A 13416-nucleotide genomic window follows, 5' to 3' on the forward strand; every position below is an offset into this window, starting at 1 on the left:
GTTGTAGTTTGGGAGTCAGGACAGGGCGAACTGGTGTTATTCAAGCAACCAGACCAGACGTGGAGGGAAGTGACATCCTGCACTGTTCCTACTGTCAAGGACTTTTTCCAAGAAAATGATAAAGTTATTATTAGTATCGAGCAAAGAGCTTGTAAAGAAAGCCACTAAATTCCAAGAAGTCCGCCATGAAATATGAAATAAGTAGATTCCGGCTACAGCGCTGAGGCACATTAGGGAGTCTCAATGGAATATATCTTTTACCAAAGTGTTAAAAAAATGCACACATACCTGTATCTCACCCAAATGCATGATTGTTAAATATATTTTAGAAGTTATCATTTATTTGCTTAGCTTGCATTCGTATTATGGACAATTTTGAGAAAGGGAGATGTCTCGCCTTCAAGAAGATGACTCAGCAGGAATCATCAGAGAGAAGGACGTGGCCGGGACGTGGCAGGTGTTGGTCCCATGTTTTCACCTTGAAACCCTATCCTTAGTGTGTTGTGTCTTGTAGCTTAGTACGTTATGTCATGTAAACTTAGAAACCTCCCTATTTTCAAATAAATGCAGGAGCGACAGGAGAGATTGTGTAGAGCGTGTTGAGAGGCTGTAATCTGAACAATCTCCCATACGCCCTCCTCATGAGAAAAAGAAACCAGCGTCTTCATTCCTTTTGTGTCTATTTTTTCTAATGTTGGGTAAGATAAATCCAACATTAAATTGGTCCTTCGAGCCGGATGTCAACACACCCGAGGATTCCAGTTGTGGAGCCGACTTCCAGTTAAGAGACCGTGGCCACGGCAAGTAAGACCCTTTACGGGACTGGTCTTCGTTCTCCTCAACTGGGATCTGAAGGTTGACGACAATCCACAGGATTGAAGACGATTTTGGTGAGTTAAATTTAAATTTTTTTTTAGGAAAAAGGACGGCGGAGTCCGACAAATTCTGCGAGGACGGCGGAGTCCTGTACGTACTTAAATTCTGTGTTTAATAAACCCTGTGAATACTAGTCAATGGCGGGTAAAATAAAGAAACTAGGAAAGTTTCGTGGGGTCGTAGTTCAATTCCGTATAGGACGGCGGAGTCCTCTGACGAGCCAGTGTGAATGAAAACTGTTTGAATGAGAGTGTAAATGGGAAATGGGAAACCACTAGGTTTTTCATTCCATACCAAAACAGTGGGAAAGTAAACGGTGGACTTTTGTGGATGCAAAGGCAATAATTCTCCACTCGAAAGAGTTGAAGTGAGAATTACCACAGAAAGTAAATTTGAATCACCGTCCTACTGAAAAGAAACAGTGTTCTAGACTACCCTAGGTAGTATTACATTGAACCAAATTCTTTCAAATGGGGAAAGGAAGTAGTAAAATAAAAAACAGGGATACACTGCAGTGTAAAGGTTGGAAGTTCATTAAAGTAAATTAAAAAAAAAAAAGAAAAAAAAAAACAGGATCCTGATAAAATCTAATATTTAGAGACAGGGATAACTGAACACGGCTTTAATGGTTGGTTAAATACACAAAAAATAGCCGCGTTGCAGGAATCAAATTATATAAAATAAAAGAGAATACGGACAAACTACCGCATGACTAAACCACCCTGCTTCCCAACTAAACAAATCCTCTTGTGTAACCAGGATATGAAAAAAAGTTACGACATGCGACACCTGATAAAATTACTGTAGATTATCTGTACTCAGACAATGAAGCAAAAGTCGCGGCAGGAATTATTTTACCAGACAAATTAAAGGAACTGTATAAAAATACAAGTGTCCCATATATTTCATTGTGCAAAGATTATGAGTCACAGTGGAAACATATGGGAACATTAGTAAAACAAGGACAGGAGACAGATGATTGGCAGCAAATAGAAAACAAACTGGAATACAGTGCATCAACTGGTCTAATTAGGAAGGCGATGTTTTGGACAATACAGGGTGATGAAGGGAAACACATGCAACCTGTTTGATTAGACCAAATGATCCTCACTGAAATTGATGAAGAAATATAAAAAAAAAAGTTCCCAAAAAATTATGGTCCACAGGACCATTTGATGTAGGCCTTATTAAAGGGGCTTTACCAGTACAAATTAGACCCAAAACAGAATATAGACCAGGGATTCATCAATATCCATTAAAATCAGATGCACATGAAGGAATCAAACCGGTAATTGAAACACTAATTAAGGCAGGAGTTATAGTGGAGTGTCCAGAATCACCATGTAACACACCCATTTTTCCCTGTAAAAAAGGCCCCACCTTCAGTGGGTTGGAGACTTACAGGCAGTAAATACTGCAGTAATACAGAGAGCAGCATGCGTACCAGATCCACACACATTGTTAAATTCATTAAGACCAGACGCTACTGTGTTTACAGTAGTGGACATAAGACATTTTTTTTGGTTTTGGTTTTTTGGTCAATTTTGGTTTGCATTCACATTTGAGGAAAAAAAATATACATTTACTAGATTACCGCAAGGTTACTGTGAAAGTCCAACCATTTATTCACAAGTTATGACAACACGCATGTCTTCTGGCATCTCCAGATGGAGAGACATGCAAAGATTCATTGGCCTTACTGCATCATCTAGCAGAAGAGGGACATAAAGTTAACAAAAATAAATTGCAATGGTGTAAAAGACAAGTCAAATATCTAGGCCATAATTTAAGTATAGGTGGAAGGACTATATTAGAAGACAGGAAAGCTATAGTCTTAAAAAATCCTAAACCACAGACGAAGAAACATATAAAAATAATTTTTAGGTCTGTCAAATTATTGTAGAGCATGGATTCCAAACTATGCAGAAATTGTTGCACCATTGTCAAAATTAATGTATGAAGACAACCTTAAAATGACATCACCTGTTTAATGGAATACAGAGGCAGAAAAGGCCTTCTGTGACATTCAACAACATTTGGTGTCGAGTGCTGCGCTTGGCCTTCCAAATTTAATGATAAAACATTCATTCAAATGGTAGATTGTAAAACCTATTACATGACCTCCGTACTTACACAACAATACGGTGATAAGCTAAGACCAATAGCTTATTTTTCAACTAAATTGGACAGCGTGACGTGTGCATTACCACATTGTGTCAGAGCAGTTGTAGCAGCCTTGAGGGCAGTAGAGAGCAGTTCCACAATTGTTTTATTTCATCCATTAACTCTTAAGGTCCCACATACAGTGTCTGCTCTCCTATTGCAAACAAATATGGCGTTTTTATCACCTGCAAGACATTTATCTTGCATGGCCATCTTGCTGTCACAACCACATTTGACTGTTGAGCGATGCACAACCTTAAATCCAGCCACACTAATACCCTTACTTGATGAAGGCACGCAGCATGATTGTCAGGAATTGGCTGACCAAGCTGCTGAATTAGTAGCATTAACCGAGGCATGCAAACTAATGATAAATAAAGATGGTACAATCTATACTGATAGCCAATATGAGTATTCCACAACAAGAACGCAATTATTGGGAAAAACAAAGTGCAAAACTACAAAATGAAATTTACATTAGCACAGAGAAAGAAAAAAAAAAAAAAACTATTCGAATGGGCTGCTATATTGAGCCATGCTGTGTCACATGTCTCAACCGGAGGGATGGTGGCACAGATAGATTGACACTTTACAGCCCTAAAAAAATAGCAGAAAGAAACAAGTGGGTTCATTTAACACACTGTAAAAGAGTCATTTCAGCTGGGTACTCAAATAGGGAAGGTGAGCAAAAGTCTGATAACGGAGCGGGAGCAGATGTGTAGATTCTGAAAACGCTTGCTGGTCAGTGAAGAAAAAAGACACCAACCCTTTTAGTGAGAACTCAGCAGAAAGGCACACCCACGTTGGTTATGAGATTCGATAAGTTGTTACGTAGCAACTTTGGCTACTATGGTGTTGGTTTTGTTTTTGTGGTACATGGGACGTCCCACCCTCAATGATAAAACCCATTTTTTAGATAGAAAATCACCTACCAACTGGACCAATATGACAAACCCAATAATAAAAACATTTTGAATCATTAACTCGTATCAAAAGGAGTACAGCTGATGACCAGAACTGTGGGCATGGCCTCCAAACGCGGCAAAACGGTTTAATATTTTGTGCCCCCAAAATCAAACTGCTTTAATCATAATTCCATATGCGGCTCTCACCAATGATGCTCAAGAGAATGGGCAGAATTGGGGATTTGGATATGACTGGTATGCAACTATAGGCTTTAGATGGGAACACCTCATTGGTGAAACAGGTTATGATTGGTCCAGTTGGTCACAAAAAATAGCAAAAGAACATAGAAAGAAGTTTAACATAAGCAAAACGGCCCATAGTTCAATATTGAAATACAAATCAAGTCACCCAGTGTGTTTGATGGTGAGCTTGTGGGCCTATTCTGGCGGAAAAGATCCCCACTTCCAAGTAGCATTGTGCTATAGGAACCGTGTTAAACCAGAAATGCCATTGAAAACTTCAAAGAAAGGTGGACAAATTTTAATGGTTAACAACATAACTACTGATGATTGGTTCCTTGTTGTCACAGGAGTTTCAGGACAAAATAACAATATGGTTACTATTGATGGAACAAGCAGCAAATGTAGCGAGAAAAGATTGTGTTGTTTGCATGGGTCCCAGGCCTTTGTAAAGGCAAAAAATTAGGACCACTGAACGACACACAGTGTAAAGTAACCTTAAAAGTCGGACCACAGTTTATGCCAGTATCACGGAGCGACATCTGGTGGTGGTGCGGAGATGATAGACTGTTTGATAGATTACTGAAAGATATATCTGGATTGTGCGCTATTATCACTTTGATATCGCATGTATCAGTATACCCTATGCCTGTTCAAGATTTAATGGAAAGGGCACCAATGTTTTTGTCCAATCTAGAACATAGACAAAAATGAGGTTTATCCTGGCAGAGGCAAAATTATCCAACATAAAACATACATCGACGCCATAGGTGTTCCTCGTGGGGTTCCTAATCAATACAAATTAGCTGACCAAGTTGCAGGAGAATTTGAATACTTATATGCTGTTGGTGTACGATTAATAAAAATGTTGATGGGATAAACTATATCCACTTCAATGTACAGAGATTAGGAAATTGGACTCAGAGTGGGTTGGAAGCTGTACATGAGCAGTTCAAGGACGTTCAAAAACCGCATAGCTGTCGACATGCTCCTCGCAAGAGAGGGAGGTGTTTGCTGTATGTTTGGAGAACAAACAATACTGCTTCAGATGGCAGCTTGACCAGAGCCATCGATGGTCTACGGACCCTCAATCAACACTCCTTGTGGGACAGCTGGATGGACGTTTTTGGTAAATACAAAATCCTAATTTCACCAATATTGATATCAATTGCTGTTTTTGAACACTACAAATCCCTTGTTCAAAGCCCTTCTACCAAAGCTGGAATGGAGCTGGCAAAGATATTTTTCTTCAGCCGGCAACGGGAGGGCAGAGATGCAGCCATGCCTTTACTGTATCTGCATTTTTAGCAACAGACACTGCTGATCCCCACACAGATGTGGGCCAGGAACTCTAGGAAGTGGAGAAAAAGCTGTGCAGGCAATTCTCAAGGATTATCATCAAGGGGAATTGTGGCTATCCCATCCCAATTCAACTGACACCCAAAACGAAGTGTGCATTACAACTCAGCAGAGAAATTCATGTGGTGTTGTTGAAGACCGCCAATACCTTTTTGCAAGACCAAGAGCCATTAAACAAACTCAGAGTTCAGACTACCTCAGGGGCCATGCAAAGTCTCCCATGTCACTTCTGACGAGGATGAGAAAGTTTTATCATATTAGCCCGATACTGGCCAAATCGCCTTGGCTCCCGGTCCACTTGAAATGTGATTTTAAGGTTCTGTTACTTACTCAAAAAATGTTCCACAGATTACTACCCACTTATCTCACTGACTTTGTTGTAGCGTATGTTCCGTCCCGAAACCTATGCTTGCAAAACGCTGATCTTTCGGTGACTCAGAGAGGGAGAAAGAAGTCCGCAGGATCTTGAGCATTTTCTGTTTTGTTCTGGCTATAGTACTCTGGAATGCTTTACCTACGGTTATTAGTGCTGTTACCTCAGTAGAAATATTTAAATCCCGACTTAAGACTTATTTTTACTCTTTGGCATTTAGTATTAAGTACACCTAGGCCTGTTTCACTGGTGCTTGTCCTATCTCTTCTCCCCTCTTCTCCTGCTTGGAGAGAGGGCTACGTGATGACGACCGAATCTGACGCTGTTGTTGTATGGATTCTGCGCCGACCAGCTGGGACAAAATCTGAGGTGGACCACTTCCCCAGAGTCGTTGCTATGGAGGATTCTGCCGCGACCGACCGGGCCAGGTCCTGAGGCAGAACCCCTTTCCCAAAGGCGTCGACCTGCGGTGCTTCATCTCTCTAAATCGACTCCTACGCCATCTTAATTAAGATTGTACAGCACCATACAATGTAATAAACGTTGCCCACTCGACATACTTTGTAGCCTGGTCATCCTGGGAGGGGGATCCCCCCCATCTGCAGTCCCTTCTGAAGGTTTCAAGGTTTTCACCCAAATGGGGTTTATAATTTTTCCTTGCCCAATTGGGAGGTTTTAGATTAGGGGATGTTGTCAGTCATTGCCAACTGTGGACCTCGAAAGCACGTTGCGACTCTTTTGTGATTAAGGGCTATATAAATAAAGTTGACATGACTTGACTTACATCTGCCAGGCTGCCTAAGCATGCATCTAAATCGTTGACTGTGCTGAAAATGACGGACATTGAGATGGACCAGCAGGCCAAATTCCTTGGGCATAACATAAAAGTCCATCCTGAATTCTACTGGCTCCTCAAGAAGTCCATGCCGCTTACATGGGCAGAAAGGTTTTGATAGCACTCACCATATGCCTAGTTTCAAGACCAAGATGGTGGGTCTTTTTATCTGATTTGTTTTTTTTGTTTGTTTGTTTTTTTGGTAATATTAATAAGTTGTACTTTTAAATATTTCCAGAGAAAAGGCTGTTGACACAGGTGATGGAGAATATGGTACCGTCGTGGATACTGTTGAGGGGTCGAGAAATTCTGAAGCTTATGTTGGCGTGACCATTGCCGGGGCGATAATGGATGATGCATGCGACGGTTGTGGAGCAACCATCAACAATTCAACAATCAACAATCAATCAACAATTAACAAAAAAAATAAATAAATACAACAAAAAGAAAAAAGTCCTCAGTTATCCACTATTGATAGAGTGGGCACTTTATTGACGGTTTATTTTCATTGGGACTTTATATTTACCACAGATGCCAATGATGCGCTTCACATCGACCAAAGCAGCAGGCAAAGTATCCCAGGAAAAGAGGCCACGGCTCCATGATGACCACAATAATGCCCTCCAAGCTTGCCGAAGCAGTGTTGAAATGTGGACTCCATCAGGGAGGAAATAAAATGGGTGGATCGACGTCATATCGAACCCTATGGATTAGGAATGGGATTTCATTTAAAGTTCATATGTGAGTCACTATATATTTATATATATATATAAATGCATACACACACACACACAATTTCATATGATCCTGTGGCTAAAAAGCAAAGCGTGGAGAGCGAAATGCGCGAATTCAGTCCAAGAATGGGGCGATCGATTATTGTATTATATTACAGCCTCTCACAACATCCCCACTCTCGCCTTCATTCTCTCCCTTTTCTTCTCTTTGTGGCCGTCCGCTTCTTCCTTAACAATCAGGCTGTGTTTTTGTTCAGTAAAAAATAATACAGTGGAACAATTAATTAATTAATAACAATTCAGGTTACGTAGAAAATCTTTATAGACAAATTACCTCTAGTAACGTATTATTTTTGGTTTGCGAACGGCCTTGGTATGGACAAACGGAAGGTTGTATGTTGTGCTTCTACTTGCGCTGCATGACGAACATTGACTGTGCATAACGCTTGTATGTAAGGTGAAAACTGCAGTCATTACAGTATCTGCTCCACGGCGTAAGGCGGAAATCCGTTTTACGCGGAGGTTCCGCCTCCACCTCCTCAATCATTCAATCACAAATCTGACAGCATTTGTGATTGATGTGGTAAAGGAAGTCAGGAAATCATTTTATTTTCATAAAAAAAAAATCAATTTACAGTATGTATGGATAGAACATTTTACACTGGAGACTATGTAAGTCTATTACTTAAATAAAAATAAGGCTGCATTTCACAATAAGAGCAAGTAAATCCATTCATCCTTCCATTTTCTATACCACTTCTCCTCACTAGGGTCGCGGGCGTGCTGGAGTTTATTCCAGCTATCTTTGGGGAAGAGGCGGCGTACACCCTGAACTGGTCACCAGCCAATCGTTGGGTAGATATAAACAAACAATCTTTCACACTCACATCACAACTACGGGAAATTTAGAGTCTTCAATCAACCTAGCATGCATGTTTTTGGGATGTGGGAGGAAACCGAAGTACCCAGAGAAAACCCACGCAGGCACGGGGACAACATGCAAACTCCACACAGGTGGGGCTGGGATTTGAACCACGGTCCTCAGAACTGTGAGGCAAATGTGCTAACTAGTCGCCCACCATCCCGCAGAGCAAGTAAATAAAAATAGAAAATGATATGTGTTCTAAAAAAGCGCTTAACTTCCGAAAAATAAAAGTTACAATTTACCCTTTTTTGTTTGGTATCTTGACACAACAGTGAAGTCTCAGATAATTTTACATATTTCAGTTTAACAACCCTTAACAACAACTGTTTTTAGAGGTTATGTTTGTTCAAAACCTTTGTATTTGTTTCATAATGGCATTTCACATATATGCACTTTTACGTGATAAGTGATCCCAGTGGGAAGTTCCCGCTGAGAAGTGCAAACTATATTGCATATTTTAACCCATATTTACAGTTCTTGGCAGTTGTGTTATCCACTGCTCTTGCTCTCTCTCAATATATTGTGTTAAACTGTGTTTGTATTGTTATAGGTATGTTCATAGGCCTTTCAAAACATTGAAGTGCTGTAAATGCAACAAAAACACCAGTTATAACCAGCGGATGAAAAAATGACTTGGTTATATATACTTTTACACAAAAGGATTTTAAGGACTTTATTGATCTCAGGAAATAGAAGAATTTTCCCAAATTGACACTTTTTAGTTGATAACAACATTAATATTGAAAATCTTGGGTGGTAAATATTATTTACTGGATAAGGGGAGAATATAAAAACGGTTATGTACAGTAACTTAAAATGTCAGATAATTGTAACAGATTTAATAAGCAGGACAAATTGGGCCTAAATGACATACAGTACACACCCTTTGTTTGTCAAAACTGAACTGAAGTACAATACTTGAGTTCATCTGGATGTGAAAGGCCCGGTTTGACTGGGTTTACCTTGGACGGCGACACTGTGCTTAGCCAGCGACATCCAGCCCACAAACTGTGACGGCATGGTGGATCACTTGGTTGTGCTTTAAGATGGCAGATAGCCAGCTAGCTAGCCCGCTAGCTGCACTACACTTCAAACATTCCTCGGGGTTATATGCTTCATTTTGGCACAGAGCGGCTACCTGACTGGCCACTGTGGACTGCCCAGGAATAGACAGACAACCGGCAGCCTGCAGACTTCTCGATTGCGAAGCTCTTGACTGCTCCACTCCCCGCATGTGAAACTCGGTAAGCCTGTCCGCAGTGAGCGGCGCCGCCGCCTCCTTCGGAGGAAAAAGTGAAGTAAATCTTCCTCAGTCGCAGTGAAAGTGAAATAAAAGATTACCATACTATTACAAACCAGATGGTTGATGTTTTTACAGTGCACGTACACCTCTATGTAGAACGCTCGCGCACGTCACATGAGCATTTTTTTTGGGGGGGGGACGTGTTACCAGAAATATCATACGCGGGATTTCCGGCACTACGGCAATACTTTAACCCATGAATAAATAGTTAACTTTCCCTAAAGTGCCCCAGTTCTGTGCATCGACTGAGGCAACGCCGTTCCGGCAGCGACTCGCTGCTTTTGTGGGCGGCGCGCCAGCTGCAACCACAACAATAACAATTTGTCGAGTCCAGAAAAAAGTCTACGTAGTATTTATGGAATGATAACACGCCCTCCTCTGCCTCTGATTGGCCACTTGCTAGACAGGACTCGTACTTTTAGTGGATAGTGATTCGCTGAAGCACTTCAGCAACACACACAGATATGTGATTTAGCAATGCAGTGCGTCGGTGGAGGCAGATTCAGCATGCTTTATGGGTCCCTGCTCATTTTAGTGCGTCTCAGACGCGGGACGCACATCAAACGAGATCCTGTGTATGGTATTTATTCAATTATAGTTTCTCTAATTAAAGCAACAAACGGTTCATGTTCGCTGAAGGAGGTGTGCTATCGTTGTGAGGAACTTTTTCTAAAAAACGAAACAAAGGGCTAAACAGTCAGAATGGCACCCAAGATTATAAAAAAGGGACCTGCTGAAGCACTTTTCATAGATGAACAGAAGGATCTGAGCGTTGTGCAACCGTCATTGACTGTGCGTCACGCAATACAACAAAGGTAGGCACTGTATCTTTGTTGATTTTTTTGGCCCTGTTAGACTGACAAAAAAGAGAACATGCTGGTGACAGCATGAGCGAGGCAATAAAAAAAAATTATCAATAGAAATGTGCAGCAAAATAGCCAACAGAGCAACTAAACTTGTAAATGACAATGTTTCCCCAGTTGTTGTTGCAGTTTATGAAAATAAGTTTTTTTTTCCTGGATTGGTGTGTTGTGCCAAAATCAACCAAAGAATTAGAAAATAAACAGAAAAAAAAACACCTGAATCAGACTTTTCCTGTGTTATTATGGAAGCGGCTCTTCTTCAATGAGTAGCTTTCATCCTCCTTCCCTTTCCCCTCCTTAGTTAATGAGCAATAAATTGTTATCATATTTATTTAGTGTTTTGTTTCTTTATAATAATGTGTTTTATTTATTTTTAACCACATCCTGATAACCTAGGACTGAAACAGATTCATTTTATTTCTATTCATTTCAAAGGGAAACATTACCTTGGTTTAAGAACATTTTGGTTTCCAAACGGGGTCACGAAACAAATTAAGTTCATAACCCAAGATTTCACTGTACTTGGAATTTGATCTGTGCAATTGTGTTGAAATTCCACAAAGCTCACGTCAAATGATGCTTATCTGAATGTGTGGTTGCAAAAAGAAAAAAGAAATATTTAAATGGATAATGCATTAATACAATTAATTCCGTAGCAAATAAGGCATAAAACAGACATTTATTTCAATAAGAATTCCATGCTGTGTATGACAGCCAGACTGCTTCTTAAAAGGGCTCTGACATAATCCTCCCACATGTCTCATGGATGTCTTTTATGTGAGGCAGGATAATGAAGTGCCACCCAACAAAAGTAGAGCAGTGTTGTGTTTGTGACAAAAAAATTATATCCTTTTTCTTCTTCTTCACATTCCTGCACTTCATAATTAGGAAATTATTTTTCCCCCTCTTCTAATCAAAACTGCCCTATGCCGTGCTTTATAAACAATTTTGTCAGATCTGTTGTTTTCATAATAGCAGTCAGATGATTTCATTTTAGGTATGCTCACATTTGTAACCAAGTTAGTGATGAGTGAGGATGCTCTGGTGACTGGATGGCTCCAAAATATGCTCTCTACTGCCATCATGTGGCGTTAAGAATAATTACTGTTAAACTGAGGTGGAGCATTATCCTTGCGTCCATTTTCTACACTTCTTTTGCTGCTTATGATAGACAAGCAACCATTCACACGCCCATTCACACCAAAGTACTATTTATAGTCGTCTATGAATCTAACATTCATTTTTTTGGGGGGGAATGTGGGAGGAAGCTGGAGTACCAAGAGAAAGGAGAACATGGCATAGAGAACTACCACACTGGAAGGCCGGAGCCGAGGTTCAAACACAGAACCTCAGAACTGTAAGGCAGATATGCTAACCAGATGGCCGTCATGCCGCCCCTTTTGCCGTTCAGGTTTGTCACTTTTATTCTCATGGAGGCATGAATGTATAGGGGGAAATGAACTTGCTTCTTAGGAATCACAGGTGAAGTCGCATTCGACTTTTTCCCTCTGTTTGTAGCGTTTCCCCTTGTATGTTACACTGAACCTGCTTGAATGATGCTCAGAGTTACTGCTGGGAAAAGAAAGTCTCACATGGTACTGTTGCAAAGAGATCGTACATAGTGTAGACTGTATGTTATATATAGTTGAGAGAATTTATCAAGGCGCACGCACTGCACACCCAGATACAAGCAGAATCATCACAGACATGCCTTTATCACACAGTGAGTAGTGAGATAATAATTCCTGAAATTAGTTGCCAAATAAGGAGGGGAATGGCACACCAGATTAGAGCGGAGCACCATGCCAACAAAGGGAGGGAGCAAAGTTGATGGAGGGGAGGAAACACAAGAAAGATAGTGATAGGAACAATCAGAGGATGGAAAAAAGTTTTATTCCTTAATTACTCCCCGAGATAAACCTTCTCCAAAGCTTGCTTTGTGTTTTGTCCCGGCTACACAAAGAGCGGGGATGAAGGGGGCATGCAAGGACAGTTTAATCTTGTTTCCCTGTGAATGTGTGCAATACGTTCCTTCACTGTCTCTTTCTCCTCCTCCAGCTTTTGCAGACAACCTTGCTGCAGGATCATGAAAATAGATGAGAGACCACTGATGATTTGAATTTGGCTGCTCAGGACAATAATGCAGAACAGGCTCGAATTTTGCCAGAAAATTATTGTTACAATTTAGGGCTTCTGTTAGTCCACAGTTATCAAAAGATTGTTATGAGACCAAAAAAAAAAAAAAAAAAAAAAGTGTATTTTAGTTGTAATGAAACCAAACCTAGGGTTATTTCTTACAAAGTAAATTTCCAAGAAAAAGTTGTAAATAGAATAAAGTCGTTATATTATAAAGAAAAGCTTTTCCAATCTTAATATCAGAAAAAAGCTGCCAACAATTTGTTTCAAACATTACAAATAGTAAATGTATAAGAAATCCCATGTAAACATGTCTCTAAATGAAGAAAGTTCAGCACTGTTGCTTCTCTCAAGTATGGCCGTCCTGTGAACCATTCCAGACATCCCAGCGATCTTGCGGAACTGAAACATTTTTGTAAAGCGGAATGGTCCCACATTCATCTTGACTGTTGTGCACGTCTGATCTGGAACAACAGGAAATGTTTGGCTGCCAAGTTGTCGTTGCCAAAGGGGCTTCAACCAGTTATTAAATCCAAAGTTTCATATAGTCTACTTTTATGCACTTTTATGTTTATGTTTTATTCAGTACAAACATGGGAACATATCACTGTTTGTGTGGTATTAGTAAACCTGTTTGTCTACTGTTGTGAGTGAGATAGAGCAGATCACAGTTTGTGACTAATTTATGCAGAAATCAATTACCG

General features: G+C 40.3%; 2 long non-coding RNA genes across 2 annotated transcripts in view; one reads left to right on the plus strand and one right to left on the minus strand.

Moving 5' to 3' along the window:
- Positions 1 to 7249: 7249 nt before the first annotated feature.
- LOC133484302 (uncharacterized) lies at positions 7250 to 10003 on the minus strand. Its single transcript, XR_009790363.1, has 3 exons — positions 9767 to 10003; positions 9373 to 9689; positions 7250 to 7454 (listed from the first exon to the last, which is right to left on the minus strand). It is a non-coding gene; the product is annotated as an uncharacterized LOC133484302 (long non-coding RNA).
- A 154-nt stretch (positions 10004 to 10157) lies between these two features.
- The window catches only part of LOC133484300 (uncharacterized), a 130198-nt gene continuing 126939 nt past the window's right edge, over positions 10158 to 13416 (plus strand). Inside the window, exons 1-2 of the long non-coding RNA XR_009790361.1 lie at positions 10158 to 10528; positions 11845 to 11987. This is a non-coding gene — a long non-coding RNA (uncharacterized LOC133484300). The remainder of the gene's footprint in view (positions 10529 to 11844; positions 11988 to 13416) is intronic.

The sequence above is a fragment of the Phyllopteryx taeniolatus genome, chromosome 10 (genome assembly GCF_024500385.1).
Source record: "Phyllopteryx taeniolatus isolate TA_2022b chromosome 10, UOR_Ptae_1.2, whole genome shotgun sequence".
NCBI classification, from domain to species: Eukaryota; Metazoa; Chordata; class Actinopteri; order Syngnathiformes; family Syngnathidae; genus Phyllopteryx; species Phyllopteryx taeniolatus.